Below are 17,256 nucleotides of genomic sequence, written 5' to 3'. Positions count from 1 at the left end.
TGCCTCCTGCACCTACATTGTGAAGTCCGGATAAAGCGAGATCACCATGCCCTCATGCTGTAAAGTTTTTTGTTTCCTGGCCTGGCTCAAAGCTGCATCACGGAGCCTCACTATATTAGGGTGCGGAGGAGCACCCAGAGGCGGACGGGTCGCCAAGGAACAAAGGGCTATGTCCACCACAAAGAGATCAGAGAAGGTGGCACGTACTAGCAGCTGCACCAGCAAGCGTTCAATGAAGTCTTCCATGTTGTCTATTGCATTGGACTCTGCGACCCCCACTATGCGCAAGTTCCTCCGGGCCTCCAAATCGTTCACCTTAGTTTGTAAGGAACTTAACTCTTTACTCCGACTAGCATGACCAGTGGCCAGCTCTGCCTGACCGTCCTCCACCTCGGATACTCGCCTCTCTGATTGGTCGAGTCGGTCCGCATGCTTATCCAGGCGCTCAGTCATTCGGTCTATGCGGAAGGAGAGGGAATCTATTTTACCATCAATCTGGGGCAAGCTATGCTGTATCGCCACAAAACTTTGTCTCAAGTCTTGTTCCTCTCCTGAGGACATGCCAAACCCCCCCATCCCCCTCCCCCCCCAAATCACTCGCAGGGCTGCCCGACTTGCGCCGGTCAAACTGTAGGTTAGCCTGATTCTGGTCTGCCTTGCCCATTGTGCGAACTCTGTGTTACATGCAGTTTGCTCTGATTTTGCAGCGTTCAGCCGCAAGAGCTCCGCCGCGACCCACACCTCCAGCGTGCTATCACCATCACCAGCAGCAGCAGTGCCATCTAGGGTTCATCAGTTTGTTTGCTGTGCAGGATTTTGTTCGGATTGCGAGGTGGCCGACGGTGCTCCTTTACAGCATGGCCATCTTGCGGCCGGGCAAGCTCCGTCCCCGGCTGGACTAGTACTTAACAATGATTTTGTTTTTTTTGCAAGATGCATTGTCATTCCTCTGTTTTGGTGAATTTGGAGTTCGAGATGTTTTCCCACGAGTACCCAAAAAATGCATCAGTGTTCTTCTCTGCTCAGGGATCATGGATTAAACCACAGTGGGTAACCTGTTGCGGTTTGTTAGGAAGACATAGTGTGTTCATGTTCTTGAAGTACACCTTTCTACAGCCTTCTACCTCCGTTCGTGCAAAGCAGGCCTTCTGCAGAGTGATAACGCGTCTGCCCCATTCACATAATGGCACAGCCAATTTATGCTCTCCTCACAGTGATTTTTTTCAGTAGTATGTTTATTTTTGTCAGATGTTTTCAAAGGAAATATACTCTCTTCATAAACTTTGTATAGTGTTGTTTTTTTCATCTGGCATTTCTAATGTCAACGCTTTCTTTGTGTGTCAAACAATTGCAGCAAGGAGGTTGGTTACTTATGGTGTGAACTTTTTTCCCTTGGAGCACAGCTAGTAACCACAGAACTGCTCTTTGTGATATTCCTTTTCTAGCAACCTACTTACTGCCTACTCAGATCTTTCCTACTACCAATTGAGAGAGTGGGTTTATTTGTTTACTTATAAAACTGGCCGTTAATTATACACAATTATGTGAGGAAAGATATGTGGTCAAACAGTTCCAACTCTGTTTAGTGCCCACGACGTGGTCTGTCCCCAAAGATCCACAGCTGTTTAGAATGCATAACTCAAAACCTGTCTGTTAGTTACACAGCTCTCTGGGACGCCGGTAATGACAGAATCAAACAAGGAATATTTTACATACAAACGGCCCCTTTATTAATCACCTTTGTAAGGCCTTAAACAGCAGAGCCACACCTGCACAGCTTTCAGTAAGGTCCAAGGACAGCTGTGTCCTATTTTCTTACTGTAATTTCACTTTAAAGCTCATGTCAATATTTTTTATTGGAAAGAAGCCCAGACCTACCGGCACGGTCAGCAGTTGTTTATGTATATCATCTTTCGAACTGCTTTTACATTACTTTGCAGGTTTTAGAAACACGAGGGGAACCCATGGATAACAGAGACCTGGGGTAACAATTGTTTCCAAGGAAAAAGGGTTCCTATAAACACCCAATATCAACTTATAACCAGGAAAACATGCCCTTTTTAAAGTTATTTTTCGTTTGTTAGCCCTGTGGAGGTCCTCACCCCCCTCCCCTTACCCCCCCCCCCCCCCCCCAATCCCTGATTATTTTAACATTATATATAAAATGCTGATTTTAGCAGGTGATTATACCATTGTTCTATGCTTTATTTTTTCCACAGTATACAAGTTGAAATTTGGTGTGTATAGGGACCCTTGTTCCTTAAACAATTTACATGACTTTGCAGAACTGTGAAGAGCAGGCAGTAGTACTGCACAACTCCATCATACCTATTTTTTTGTCCTGGAAAGAATGCAAGGATTAGCCAGCCTAGTCAGTTGGCACCTACTGATTTGTAAATGGGATAAAGAAACCTCTTTTGCACGATAGCTATTTTGCATGCCATATTGGTGTGCCAAAACCATCGAGAGGTTGAAAGGGGAGTTTTTTTTAATGTGCTCATGTTGTCTACATTTACCCATGTTTATTTTGTATCCTTTTAAAAAGTGAAGCTGTGACTAGTCTCTATCCACATGTGTTCAACCAATGAGGAGACTCGCACTTGGAAACCAAGTGGGTTTCAGCACTATGGGTAGGTATATCTGAAACTGCAATGCATGCATATGAAACATTGGCATTGCACAACAAATACATCTGCGGCTTTTGAGGCTTTACCATTAATCGTCTTTCCTTTAATAACTTGCCAGCTTGTCACTCTGCAAAGCTATTGGCCTGAAGGTGCATTACTGGCAGCACTGAGAAACACTCAACAGAAGGCCCCTTCTCCAGTGTTTTTTGTTGCTGTTGTTTTTAACGATACATTTAAACATGAAAATCAGTGGTTTTCTGAATGTGATTATTAATAAAATCATCTTACAATATGGAGTCTTACTTATGTATGACGAGGAGTACTTTATTCCTTAGATCACATGGTTATGCCATTACCCGGCCAAAACATTAATTTAAATCATTGGCTTCTTGCTCTTTATGAAAGGAAAATGAAGCTTGTTTTTTGTCAAACGTAGTTTAATATATGGTATTCAAAAACAGCTCTACTTCAGTGTGCTTGATAAAATATAGGTAGGCTCCTGTTTTCTTGTAACGAATGCCACTACTGCACTAAATACATCTAATGCTATAATTTGATCCTTATGGGATAAAGGCCTTATCTTCAAGGAAACATTCCAAAAATAAATATCTGAAAAGCTCATTAATTTTGTGAATAAGCAGCAGTTGTAATTCTGATCAGTGATCTACCTTTTACACTGTCTTCTGGCAGGAGATATTGTGATATCACAACTCAATTATAACAACTTATTACAGAAGGCATAGTTTTTTTTTTTTTAACAGGTGTGTAGTGATGTCACACCTAAGTTGTATTAGGAACATAACAACGTCCTTTAGTTCAGTTATTACCAGCTTCCACATATGGACATATCTGCAACAGGCGCCCAACGCACTGAGATATATTTGGTACTTCAGACTGCAATATTTGAGCTTGTGCATTTTCTAGTCTTTGTTTTGAGAGTGTACACTTGGCCAGGAGCACTTTCTAGGCTTTATAAATAAGCGCCAATGTAATCCAGTTAAAAGACAATGGGAATGTTTAACTTCGTCTTGTTTTAATTGGGATTTACGATGTTTGCCGGCAAGTCTGATTACCTTGTCTCAATTTCTTTCACTTAGTATTTGCCCATGTCATGTCGTAGATTAGCACCTGTAATTCGTGTCTGTACACCGATGGAAGCCTATTGTTGGCACATTATCTGACCTGTGGTATATCTGGGATAGTTAGTGTAACAAAGAGACCCGAAGTTGAGCACAAAGGTAGCTGTGGTGCTTTAAATCAAGCCGTGCGAGTCCCGTGATTTCTGGATGTTGCAGTGGGTCGCGGAAGATGGTTGAAAGCTTTCCAAAGATGTGAGATTTAGTTATTTACAACGTGAAATGTACACGATATAACAAAGAAATTATCTCCCAACACGAGAGATATAAATAGTTTGTCCGGTATACGGATGTAAAGTATTAAACGTAGGAATAGTTAGCTACCAAAATATCAATGATCAGTGTAACTTGTGCAGAGATCGCTTCCTGATTCGCAGATTAATGATTGCAAGTAACTCAAATGACCATCCTTCGAAATGTGTAAGGCTCATTAAAACCATCGGATTTAAATGGTTACGCCATAACTCGCACCGAAAGCGCTTTATTATCACCCCGTAAAACCTGAAACAGTCTTGGTGTCAGCGCTAAAAAAGGAAAATACAAAAGTGCTGTAGACACTCTGAGAAGACGTTAGCATTGCTCCTGACAAGTGCCGGTGCTGTCTCCCTGAGGTCATGAGCAGTGCTGAGGTGTGCGGGCACTACCGCCTTTCAAATTAAAGAAGTGCAGGCACTCAGTACCTGCCCTTTTCAAGCACTGGTGCCCCCTATACATTGTGGCTCGGTTATCCCTTTAAAGGGAATGGCAGTATTATGACAGCGCCCCCTTAATTTACACTTACACAGCTCGAGTTTTTAAACGTGCCATGTTTATTTATATGGCTTCGGTGGGCTTAGTAAATGGCACACAGACGTTGAAGAAAGTGATACTAGTTTAATATATTCAACGTACGTCTGTTCGTGGCGTTTACATCCCCCGCTGTCGTAGCTCTGCCTCTCCCAGGTTCTGCAGCGGGCCGTGCTACGTTCATTGCGCACAATGAATGAGGGCTATGCTCCACGCGCGCTTCGGAGAGCTCGCGCCCACACCGTCTGCAGTTCTAGATCGAGCCCACGGTACGTGTGTGGATTTCCCGTGCGTGGTTTACGCTGAGGGCGTGGCCCACACTGACGTCGTCCAATGGGAGTCGGCGCTCTGCTAATGGGCGTCTCCAATCATTTTCGCAGCCCCTGCACCGAGAGGCGCAGCTGTGTCTGTGCCGTCGCTGCCTACAGACCGGAGGGAGGTTTTCTCACCGCTGGATTATTGGAATATAAAGGGAAAATGGCTGCTGGGTTCACGTTGGACTGATGCACTGCTTCGGGCCGACACGCGTGCTGGAAAGAGAAGTTAACATGGCAGGAAGGGGCATGGAAAGCAAAGGGGTTTCCTCTCTGTCGTGTTCATGACAGATCACCAAGGAAATGCAAAGCCTCCAGTGCAGTGTTCAGAGCAGGTAAAGGGGCAACCAGGGTGGGCAGCAAGTTTGTGATGTCTGTCTGCCAGTACAGAGGGCGTGGAGGCCCCTCATAATTCGTCGTTAACATATTCTTGCAGGTGTTGAACATGTAAATCTATTGTGTGATCTGCTGTGGTGGGGCTGAAGGTGAATTTCTTCCGTGCGCTTTCTGGTGGCTGGCTCGTGTTTCAGTGTTGACTTTCCTGCACTGTGCAATGCGATCCCGCTTTGCAATACTATAGCAGCTCCTCAGGGGAAGAGGGCTAGCTAGACCTGTCTCAGAACCGCATCTTTTGCACGCGAGTAAACCGAATAAAGGACGAGCCGCACTAGATATATATTTGCTAAGTCGGTATTGCTGACTGGTACGATTCGATCACCAACGTGTGTGGTTTATGTTTTGATATTACTATTGTATTTCGCTTGCACATACGATGATTACCAAATAATTATCCCCTACATATACTTATTACAAACACAGCTGTTCAAAGTTTCAGCTTGTCATATTGTACATGCCACTTGGAGAGTGGAGATATATATTTATGTTGATAGTCGAAGACCTGAAACAGTATATTTGTATTGTAGAAGCGATAAATTTACTGTATGATTGTGTTGGCCTTCAGCTTTTCTGAACTACGTTTAATGTCTTGGGCAGGCTTGTGAGGCTGCACAGTAGGTTGAGCATTCGCTGCAGGTCACGGGTTCAACTCCAGACAGGGCCTGCCCAGCCTTCTGAGGTGCCCTGGATAGTTACCATTCAATTTGATAATAACCTAATATCGGTTATTGTTGCATTGCAAATATGCCATATGCTGAGCTGTGTGCATTTTATGTATCTTTGTCTTAATAATTAAAAAACAATTTGCTAGCATAGAGTTACATTTCGTGTTGACCCTGGTTGAATATGGATGTATGTTTGCATAATCTTTGCCTGCCCGGCTGCCTGTTCGTCTATTCTCTACTTCTCTGAAGCATGAACAACATTGTCAGTTATAAAACAAAGCCTTTTTGCGATGTGGACGTGGGAGAATATTCCCCTATCGAGATGTTACCTGTACGTGCCTTGGGTGTCGTTGCCATGGTGATGGTAGTAGATGGCTCTGAATGTCTGTGCTCTACACATTTGGTGTTGATCACTGGACTGCTCGCAGTGGCACATTAATTAGAAGCTTATTGAAAAAAAGCTCGTTATTCGCAGTGGTGCCCGGCCATTGAACAGATTGTCTCAGTGGGATTAACAGCAAAATAGAGAGAAGTGAATTGGAAATCCCAGTATCCAAAGCCTTACATCGCCTAAAGCAAGGTAATCGCACAAATATGTATTGATGGCAGAACCTGAGATTGCATCAATGGAGCAGGGGATTAAAATATTGATTTCTATTCATAACAAGTCCTTTCAGGGGCGAATACCTAAATCTAAAATGTTCAGGAAATTGAATATTATCTCTAATGCATTGCCGTAATATTGATTGGGTGTCCCCGAAGTTGCCTTTGAAATGCCTGCTATTTGCAAATGGAAAACAGCCAGGCCTGTTTACTACTGTCCTACTCTTGGGAATAGAAGAGACTGCACAGCAAGATGCTGCTCAGAAACCATTTTTACTGTTGAGCGGAAAATCTTTCTGCTGACTGGCATTGCACAATTATCTGGTAAAGCATTTAAGATTCAAGTTGCAAAGCGGGGTGCGGTGACCAACTCTGGAGATTAACTCATTTTTAAAATCACACCAAGTGTGTAGGTGTGCCTGAATGTTTCATTGTCGCTTTTTGGCATGTAATAGCTATTAAATCTTTGGGAACACCCGACACTTAATCGGCTGCATTTCCTGAAAGGAAATGCGACAGTATTCTAGTGTTTGAATAGACCAAAGCTACTCAAACATGTCTTGATTGAAGAGTAATTATCTGCTGCAGGCATACACATCCTTTGTGAAAATGACTTATAATTGATGATTTCAGGCTCTCAGATTGGTCAGTCCTGTTTTAATGAGATTATACTACCAGCCAGCACAATAATATATTATGGATACAGTTCTCATTAACAGTAAATCATAATTTTTCTGTTAGTATCGTTAGCTGTTTTAATTTCTGTCAATCACATCTTCTAAGACTCTATTGTCTGGTACGCTTATTAGTAGATCGATCTCTCTCTTTCTCTCTCTCTCTCTCTCTCTCTATATATATATATATATATATATATATATATATATATATTGATAGCTTTTAACCCCGCCAAAACCATTATTAACTCACCAGAGTGTCAGACATATTCTGTCAGAATTTACTAAATATATGTATGTATAGATGAATTAAGAATATAGTCTTGGTGTTCTTGTCACATAATATCCTTTTTAATGTGTTTTGAAGCACAGAAGACATAATTTTCCCTAAACAGAAACATCCCTTTTCTAATCTTTTTCTTTGGACTAGCCAACTTTGGTCCGTTTCTTTGAGGCCCAAGTGCAGCTATCAAACATAATTGTAAAAAAAATACTTTCAGTTTCTAAACATGTGATTTTTTTGGCTGCACAGGGAATCTTAGCCTTGTCCATGTTCCCTTTGGATGCACTGCAAAAGCTGGAGTTGATGTCCCCTTGCTTTCATTAGAAACCTACACACTGTGTGGGATTTCCACCTAGGGTGGGTTTGTGGCTTTCTTTTCAAATAGTGCGGGGTTGTCTATTTGGCACAACAGTACAGAAATATTGTTGAGACTAGCTCCTTTTTAAAAGCGTAGACTTCTGGTAAGGGGAATCTTTTACTTTGTGTAGATAAAATACTCATAAGGTGGTAAACGCCTTAACTAATGAGTAGTTTCGTGGGCAGCTTAGTCGGATACTAAAACCCAACCCTGGATCTTACAGGAGTATGTCATAGCACTGATATACTGTGTGTATACACTTCGAAGAAGGTAAAGGTTTGTGGAGGAGGGTGAAGTGTTGGGTTGCAGACCCGTTGCACTGATGAACAGGGACTCCTTCATTCGCCTCCCTACAGTTTTATGCTCTTCTGTCCTTCTTGTTGGGTTTTTGCATTTTAGGATGTATTGCTGAGGGTCACAGCAGCATTTCAGCAACTCCCTTTTCTATCTTTTAATTTTGTTAGAAACACATTCAAACCGGTATTATAGGTACTGTAGCTAAACGTGCCCTGCCTGTGCATACAGGGTTGTTTATATTGCTTGCAACTGAGGTTAGTCCACAGCACTCGCTGCTTCATTTGCTTCTCCACTTCCTAAACATTGCTTAATTGGTTGTCTTTGGGCATGTACATTATTTAAAAAAAAAAAAAAAAAAACACTTTCTCTTTCTATTTGTGATTGGTTTATGAATGGATGCATCGTCAACAGAAGTGCTAGGTGCTTTTCTAATTGCCAAATTAACCTCAGCGCTGGACTCTTTTTTTTTTTTTTTCAGTAGTTGTCTTGTCCTTAATAAAAAATAAATATTTATCCGAGATTGATTTGTGGGTCCAACTATGCCATCCCATGCCAGTCGCTCCATCCACTGTTTTGATGCGCTAGCCACCCTCCATAATCTGTTAGTCACAATCCTAGCAGGATTTAGATGTTAGTTTGGATCATCCGCCTATTGAGAAACGTCTATTAACAGAAAACTATGAGAGGTTCCAAGACAGAGCTTTAATGGATTCTAACTATCAAGGTAGTGAGCGGAGACAGGAGCACTAAATGAGTGATGGGGTGAAGTAGAGCGATGCTAAGTGGTCTACATGTGTTGTAATTTCAGTGGAAGTGAGAATCAAAAGCACTAGTGCAGGGTCGGTGTGGAACTCGAGGCACTACATGAATCTGATGCACCAAAGGCTGTCTGGCTTAACTACCGTTTTTGCTCATTAATATGCAAAAGTGGGTGAGCTCTGAGCTGGGCTGGTGATGCATGGGTCGGGTGTGTCCAGTACAAGTACATGAGGGCTCGTACAAGCCAGAATTTAATGATGCTCACAAAAGATAAATTTACCTGCAGTGAATGTAGAGGAAATCGCTTAGTATGGTTTGGAAGCAGCCCCACTCAACTTAGATTTGATACCCCTCCGTGTATATTCAGGCCAACTGCCATTAAAGAAATCTTGATCTGACTAGAAGTTCCTTAACAGATGGGAGATCACAAAGTAAGAAGTCTTTGGAAACTGTGTGTGTCCATTTTGAGTCCGAGGGGACCAGTGATCTGAATCTCGAGTAAAAGGAGCCATACAGGAATATTAAAGTGGTGTGAGACCAGCCCCTTCGCCATTATACTTTTTACATATTGAAGTGAACATGTGGTATCTGGTGTCAGATTTGGGAAGAAATCTAAATTCTCAGTTAACACTGCTGTCCTCACGCAGAGCAGTTAATTACATCTTTCTGTATCACAGCAGCACTGCCCATTGATTTTTGTCTCATGGACTCTATTCACTTTGGGTACTGCTTAAAAATCTATTCTGAGACTGCAACCCCATTGCTGTTCACCAAGAATGAAAGATGCATTTAAGCTCCCGATATTCTTGCTTGTCAATTAAATCTTTTAATAGACGTGCACATCTTGTGAAAAACTTACCATTGCAGTTGCAAGGTGAGGTCTGGTGACTAACTTTGGAAATTAGCTGATTTTCAAAATCACCTCTTGCTGGTGGGTTTGCCCTCAATGTGTCATTATCACCTTTTTGGCATGTAACTGCTATTCAATTCTTGGAAGTACCTGGAATTTTATCGGCTACGTTATCTGAAGGGAAATACAGCAAGATTGCTGTGGCAGCAGGTTAGACTGTAGCTTCAAAATAATAGCATCTTCTACTGTGAGTAGCAGATGTTATGTTCTGCAGGAAAACCAGAATGGCCCTCTGCTACAAAGAACCTATAGTGGATACTGCTGGTGGTAGTCCGTTCTCATGGAATTGAAAGATTTGGAGCAGACCTTGGCACGAAAACTATGGGCAAAGTAAGAGTTGTGCTGGGGTTGAGGCTGAAGAGTGAAGAAGGAGGCATTTAACTCTTTAGTTTGTAGGTGATCTAAAAGTGGTTGCATGAAAAGCATTATTGTTCATTGTGTTCATTTCCGGTTTTGGAGGAAGGTGTGTTAGTCAAGTCTTGTGTTAAAGTACGTATTTAAGATCAGTCCCATTTAAATTCAACATCAAGGCGTTATTGACATCATAATTGATCATAGTTTGTTATTACTGATCGAAGGGCTCGAAGATTTGTTGTTTCTACACCTGATGATTGTATTAGTATTTACTAAGTGTTTTCCTTAATCATGTGAAGCCTAAAGCATTTTCTTGAGTAATTTGCTTATCAGAAGATATATATCGAATGTTGCTCCTCTAACCAGGTAATGAAGTGCTTAGTTTGTCTACAGCTTCCTAGGCACCCTTCAGGTGTACGGCTGAAAGCCTGTTTTATCAAGATTAAGTCTATTGTGGAAAAATGTGTGCGGTGAGTTAAGATTGGAGGTCCGGTAGAAACGTGGTAGTAGAGAGTATTAGCCCACACACGAGGGAAGTGCTGTTGTTGACTGTAGCACCAATTTTCTGTGCTTTGTAGAAGCAGTGTTCCCAAATAAAATTGTGAATGGAATGTTGTTGATAGTGAGGGATATGTTGGAGTGCTAAACTAATAAATATAATCTGCTTCTGAGGAGACAGATAAAGTGCAATTTATCAATGAACTTTACCTAGAGTATCACTGACAGAATTAAACTAGCAAATTCAATTTTCATCTTAAAATGATTGACACACTTTGACAAGTAATATGTGACATATGATGTTAACCACTTAAGTACTTTGCAGTGTAACATTGCTTTTCTACCCCTATACACAGTTCCGTTTGCCATGCTGCTGGAAAGTTCTAGCTTCCACTGAGAATATTAGCAGCTATGAATGCATCTGGTCTCTCGCCCTTGCTGTGCACTGCTAATTACCCCAGATATTACAGCACTCATTACAACTTTTCTAACATCAATGAAAATATCAACGAAACATTAGCAGTCAAATTATTGAAGAAAAAAGTGTGCATGGTGGGGGTGCGAGTTATAGTTACTTAAAATAAGAAACTATGCTGAATTTCTATGATTTTGAACGAGTAAATTCAGAACTTAACTATGTGTGTGTGTGTGTATGTATATGTATGTGTGTGTGTATATGTGTGTATGTGTATATATATATATATATATATAAAATATGTTTCACAAAAGCCAAAGAAACCCCACACTCCCAGAAACAATATAGGCAGATTTTAATCTCAAAGGCAGACAGCTGTCAATAGCAAGAGAACACTAGCAATCATTTGCGCAAGAATATCGTGAGAGTGACATGAATAATGGAACTATACCAACTTTGATTATTACTGTGACTCATGGCGCCTGTACTATAATTAATTATGCTTCCAGCAGTAATTGCAACTACCTATCCCATAATGCCTTTTGTGCCTATAAAAAGGGACTGGGAAACAACAATGTACTAACAGATTGATACCACCTGAGGAAGGCAAAATGTTGAAACACGTTGTGGTACCTGAATCTGCTGCCTGCCTTTGAGATTAAAATCTGCCTATATTGTTTCCGGTAGTGTGGTGTTTCTTTGGCTTTTTTGAAACATTAAATGACAGTTGTGGTCTTAAACCCTGACACCTGCACTGACAGTTATGTGCTCCGCTTTTCAGACCGGATTGTGTTTTTAAAAATATATATATATATTTTCTCCTTGAAAATAGGGGAATGTGTCAGTGATAACACAAAAGATTTGATCTAAAAAACAAAACAAATTCACCGGTTGCATACAGCAAAGCTATGCCCCGTCATACACTGCGTATGACCTCACATATTACATCATTCATGACATGTTCTATGACATCACTCATGACATCACTGATTACATCATCCCATGAGTGTTTGTTTTCTAGTTTACACTGTGGCGGGTAACTACCATATTACGTTTTTACCTAATTCTGTCCAGTCTGTGTCCAGCTAATTGATGTGTTTACAGAACCAATGTGCTTTTAATGCATCATACGTGTGTAGAGGTTTTGAACATGTTATACATCTTTGTATTGAAGAGTAACTCTGTGCAGATGACAGTTTGTCTCAGTAGACAATAAATATTTTAAGCAGCCTTGAGTTATTAGATAGACTTTTTTCAGCATCACAATTTCTATGTAATAAGGAAGACTGTGTGTACCAGGTACTAACCTATAATACATGTGCTTCTTTTGCTTCAGAGGATCGTCTTTAGCGCCTTCAGAACTTGGTTATTTTAAGCAAATAGTGTATTTTTTTACAAGTTTTACAGGGAGTGTACAATGTTTTTAGTAGATAGTTTTTAATACTCTGTGGTGAATTTTTCATGAGTTTCACTGTCTGCAAACATGGTGGTACAGAGTAAACTCCATATAGTAAACACTGATTACAGCACTCACTTTTCTACTCACATTAACCTCATTTCTCAATGTCGCTTCTGTAGTAGGGCATTCATTTTGGAACAGACATTGAGTATCTTGAGAAATTTGGCTTTCTCTGAAAAGTTGTATACAAGCCGAACACCATGTGCAATGAGGATTTCCCATATATCTGTGGTTGAATGTTAATGTGAACCAACCCGTTAAGTTTATGGTATATGGTCAATGTTGCACATAGCACATGCTTGCTACACCCAAGGAAGTTGTATCATTGTTGGTTTTTAAGGATGCTTCATATTATTCTGAGCTATTTTGTACTTACTTTCAGGCCTCCTATGTCATACTAGTTTATAGAGTAATGTGTGCAAAAAATCTTTGATGTCATCGGTGATATTATCAGTGATGTCATAAATGTTGTCATATAGCATGTTATGAGTCATGTAATGTAATGTGAAGTCATAAGCAGTGAGTGGTGGGGCCTAAGTTATAGGTATACTTTATAACTGGTGAATTTCTGTGGTTTCTTGAGTTCAAACGTTAATATTTTCACTGACACATGGTACTTCCTATATAAAACTTATTGCAGAGACATTTCAAAGCATATATACAGTAATCCGAATTGCATGTCACATGTTTCCTAATGTTGAAGGGTCTTGATACTCATGGAAATTCAATTTCTTTACAATTTTCACTATATTTGCAGGCTTTACATTTCCCACAAATGAAAAAAACATGAATAGGTTTGTTCCTTTCAATTTTTGGTACTAAATAGTGACTCAATGTGTATTTCAATGATCTACTTCTTCTAAAGGTAAATTTAGGACACTTGTCTAATATCACAGCTGTCTTCTCATCTGTGTTTAACACAGGCCAGCACTTTGTAAAAATCCTCTTTATTTCTCCTGTCTTATGAAATGTTGTCATAAATCTCATTGAATCATCCTTATTTGATCCTTATTCATCCTTATTGATAGTTATTCTGCTCTTTATGTGTGTAAATAAATAGAAATGAAAGTATGGACAAAGTAATTCCCGTGGACAAGGGAACAACGATTCCCAAAATGCGTTGGGTGGATGTTTTTCTTTTTCTTTTGCCATGTAAAATAAATCTGATTTGAAGGTACCTGTAACCGAGGCGTTTTTCCTTTTGGTTAAAAGGAGCGGCGAGCGTATTTACAGGGTTTGCAACCCCGCCTTGGTCTGCCGTGCCTGGTTGTGGACGAAAAAGCGCAACTTTTAAAGGACTTATATATATGTTTTTCTTTTGCCTCAATCCCGCGCAAAAGTTTCATATATATATATATATATATATATATATATATATATATATATATAAAATATATATTTTATTTATTTTTTTCTTTTGGGGGGGGGGGGGGAGGGTATGTATGTATGTATACTTCCAACAGCATATTTCTCATGTTGCTTGCAGCCAATCGGAACCCTGACTCCCACAGGGGGGAGGTTAGCTCCCTGGGCCAGTCAGAACACTCTATTTTTTAATTGCCTCTTGAGGACCCAGCCATCCAGATATGCAAATATTTTCAAACCTTAAGTTCTCAAAAACTTCAGAACCGATTTACACCAAAAGCACAATCTGAGGATCAAGAGCTTGCTTATTGCTAAATTTGGTGTAATTCCGTTCAGCAGTATGCAATCGGGCTTCTTAAAGAAATCTATATAAAGTGCATCGGGATATTGCGTTTGGGACAACCCCTTTTTCACACTCTCTGCTTGACAGACCACCCAGAAACTTGCCATGCACACACTAGACAAAAATAGCACAATTTTGGAAAGTTTTGTGACGATTCATCCAACAATGCCAAAGTTATTAGCCACACAAAAAAAAAACATTTCCTATGGAAACGCTGACCTAACTATAACTATCCAGTGGCGATCGCCACAAAAAAAAAAATTGTATCTTAATTTATCCCTTCCCCACTCATGAAGTGGCACTCAGGGTATATATGTTTTCCATTGAGAACTTTTCTAATGTCTGGCTTTGACTTCTGGCACCACCTGCCAACCATGATACTTGACTGAATGAGTTACTCATTGTCCTTAAAGTAAGCACATAGAGCTTGAGTACACTGGCCTGGAAGAATTTCCAGACCTCTGTTTTCCCTGCAGAATGCTGCTGGATACTGTACATGGTCAATATATATGGGGCTGCCGCTCCATGTATCTAGTTGATGGCATGGTGCACCAAGACACAGTCTGGGTGATTTATTGGGCTGGGCTGGACTGGAACCTAGCGTAAACATAAGAATAACAGCAAGAAGCAGAATATGATTGTTTCCCATTCTGCCAACATTGAATGCCATCATCTTTGCCCAGAACATGCTTCTGTCAAGAGATATATATATATATCTACATACATACACATACACACATAGATATGTAGCGCAGAATGTACCCCAGGGAGGCGGCCGTGAGATTTGAGTTTCTCGTTCATGCAGCTCAAGATATTGCAATAGAATAAACTAGATACAAAAGCAGCTGGTCTGGATTGAAATCACTGTCATTGCTACCTTTTAGAGGGGTTGTGGTAACAAAAGTTTGTTCTTTCTTTCTGTCAATGGCCACTGGTCGTGGAATTCTAAGGAAAGGTGAAGGATAAATTGTATGGCTTTGGGGTTCCCTTTTATGTTCTCATGGAAGGGCTGCAAAATTAGGTTTTCCTGATTGGGACCCATGGTGACACAGCAGTAATTGCACATCTTTGGTGTACCAGTCTCTTAACCTGTGTGATGCCTGGCTTTGCATATGGGCCAGCAGCATCAAATATTGACAATATCTGTAATGCCTATTTCATCTTTTGAGGTTACATATCTCTTTTGTGAGTGAGTCAGTTGAGGGGGATCCTTGGGACAATGCAGAACATATCAATACTTGAGGGGTTCTTTCTCAAGGGGTGAGGAAACAATAACAAACTTGCCACCCCTACAGCAAGCAGCAAGTTTAGATATCACATGGGCCAGAATGCACTGAAGCTGAAAGTCTGGTAGAACAGCCCCCACAGTTCTGCTAAGATTGGCCACTTCTCATGAAAGATATAAGTGCCACATTAATTTTCACCTAAGTGCATCCAGTGTTTTTTCTGAATGGATTGCAGTTGTTGATGCCTTCTTTAAGTTGTCCAGCTCAGAGCTGGAAAAATATGGAACTTACTATCCTGATAGGTTAAGTCCCTCCCTGTAGCTGCATTTTGAGTTGTATGTTCCCCTCAAATGGGACAACTTTGTTCATAATGACAATGACAGGGTCCCTCTGATGCTTACTTCTTGTGTAAATATGACGCTCTGTGGATATCCAACTGTATTGTATTGTATTGTCTTTGAGCCACGTTCACCAGAAAATGTAGAGGTAGCGCTACTGTGTCTTCCCCAACTGATGGTGGGAAGAAGTCAAGCACAGACACTCCAGAAGCTCTTAATTTATTCTCCAGAACTTGTCTCATTTTCCAGGCACTTCATGGCAGCTATCGCACATCCATAAAGTTGCGGTATTGCACCAGTACATGATGTGCCTTATATTAAAGTGGCTCTCTCCTAGGCGCTCTATTTCTGTCCTTCACTGGCATAAGTTTAAAAAAAAAAAAAAAAAGAACCTTGCTGTGTGACTCTCCGAACTGCAGTGCAGTCATACCACAAGGCCCCTTTCTGATAGGTGGACGAAGTAACGCAGTGGCGTTCGTGGTTTGTACTTCTAGTTTTCCCTTCTTTTGCCTGATTAGGAAGTTCCCTTTAGACTGGAGCTGGGTAGCTGCAAGGGGGTCTTCGGTGTATCACGGGCAAGCAGGGAATGCCTGTGGAGGGTGTAAGGGTCTCTAAGTCTAAAAGGTTTTGGGGAACATCATTTATGCTTCATTATCCTTCCGATGTCGCCAAGATCTTGTCGGCTTTGACCACCTGTTGTAAATGCCTGGGCCCACATATTCCTAGGTTGCTGGCCTGGGCCCGGTGCGCAAGCATGTGCCTCATGAACGCAGAGCGCGTGCCTTTATCGGCCCGCGCACTGTGACCTAGTAGTACTTTGTAACAGCAGAAGTCTTTGGAATTAATTTTAAACAGCTCTTTATTGTGTTGTCAGTTTTATCATTTTACATATTTTTGCAATTCTAAGGTACAAGCAGCGATGGTTGTTGATACCAGGTACTGCATTATTTTTTTTCCTCAAACCAGGAACAGTAGCGTACTAGGCGGTCATTTTGACACCTGGAATCCTTTCATGAAAGCTTAGTAGATTGAACAGAAATGTAAGCAGCCTGATTCACATTCGATTTTACTGTGTTTTAATGATGCTGTAATAAACTGTTAATTATCGCTTTGTATTCTGATTACAGTTAGTCTTTGTTGACAAGACTCAGTTTATGAATTTGGCAGAGGATTCTATTTTATGTGTGTTACATATGCATGGCATGGGTATATAGGCCACGCCTCTGGTAAAGGGTTCTTAATTGCCCTCCTCATGCAACACCCCTTTTAGAGTTCTCTTCAACGCCCAGTTTTTTGCCACACATAATTGGCTAAGAGCACAGTGAGTACGTTTTATTCTTATCAAATCTGACCTGAGAAATTGTTATGGGTCCATTGTGGTAAATTTGTTGAATTATTTTGATGAAAAAGCGCATGGTGGCTATTCACTTTTTATGCACTAGAAGAGAAT

General features: G+C 40.9%; 1 protein-coding gene across 4 annotated transcripts in view; it reads left to right on the top strand.

Annotated features, from left to right (window-relative positions):
• The window catches only part of DAAM1 (dishevelled associated activator of morphogenesis 1), a 633,974-nt gene that overhangs the window by 228,055 nt on the left and 388,663 nt on the right, over positions 1-17,256 (top strand). For 2 of the 4 annotated variants that reach the window (XM_069207029.1, XM_069207026.1), the window contains exon 1: positions 4,926-5,198. The exons of the other annotated variants lie outside the window; for them this stretch is intronic. The gene's annotated coding sequence lies outside the window, so the exon portion shown is untranslated. Of the gene's footprint in view, positions 1-4,925; positions 5,199-17,256 lie in introns of those variants that run through there. 4 annotated transcript variants of the gene reach the window in all.

Source organism: Pleurodeles waltl, chromosome 9, assembly GCF_031143425.1.
Source record: "Pleurodeles waltl isolate 20211129_DDA chromosome 9, aPleWal1.hap1.20221129, whole genome shotgun sequence".
In the NCBI taxonomy this organism is placed as follows: Eukaryota; Metazoa; Chordata; class Amphibia; order Caudata; family Salamandridae; genus Pleurodeles; species Pleurodeles waltl.
This window is presented reverse-complemented; position numbering and strand designations above follow the sequence as displayed.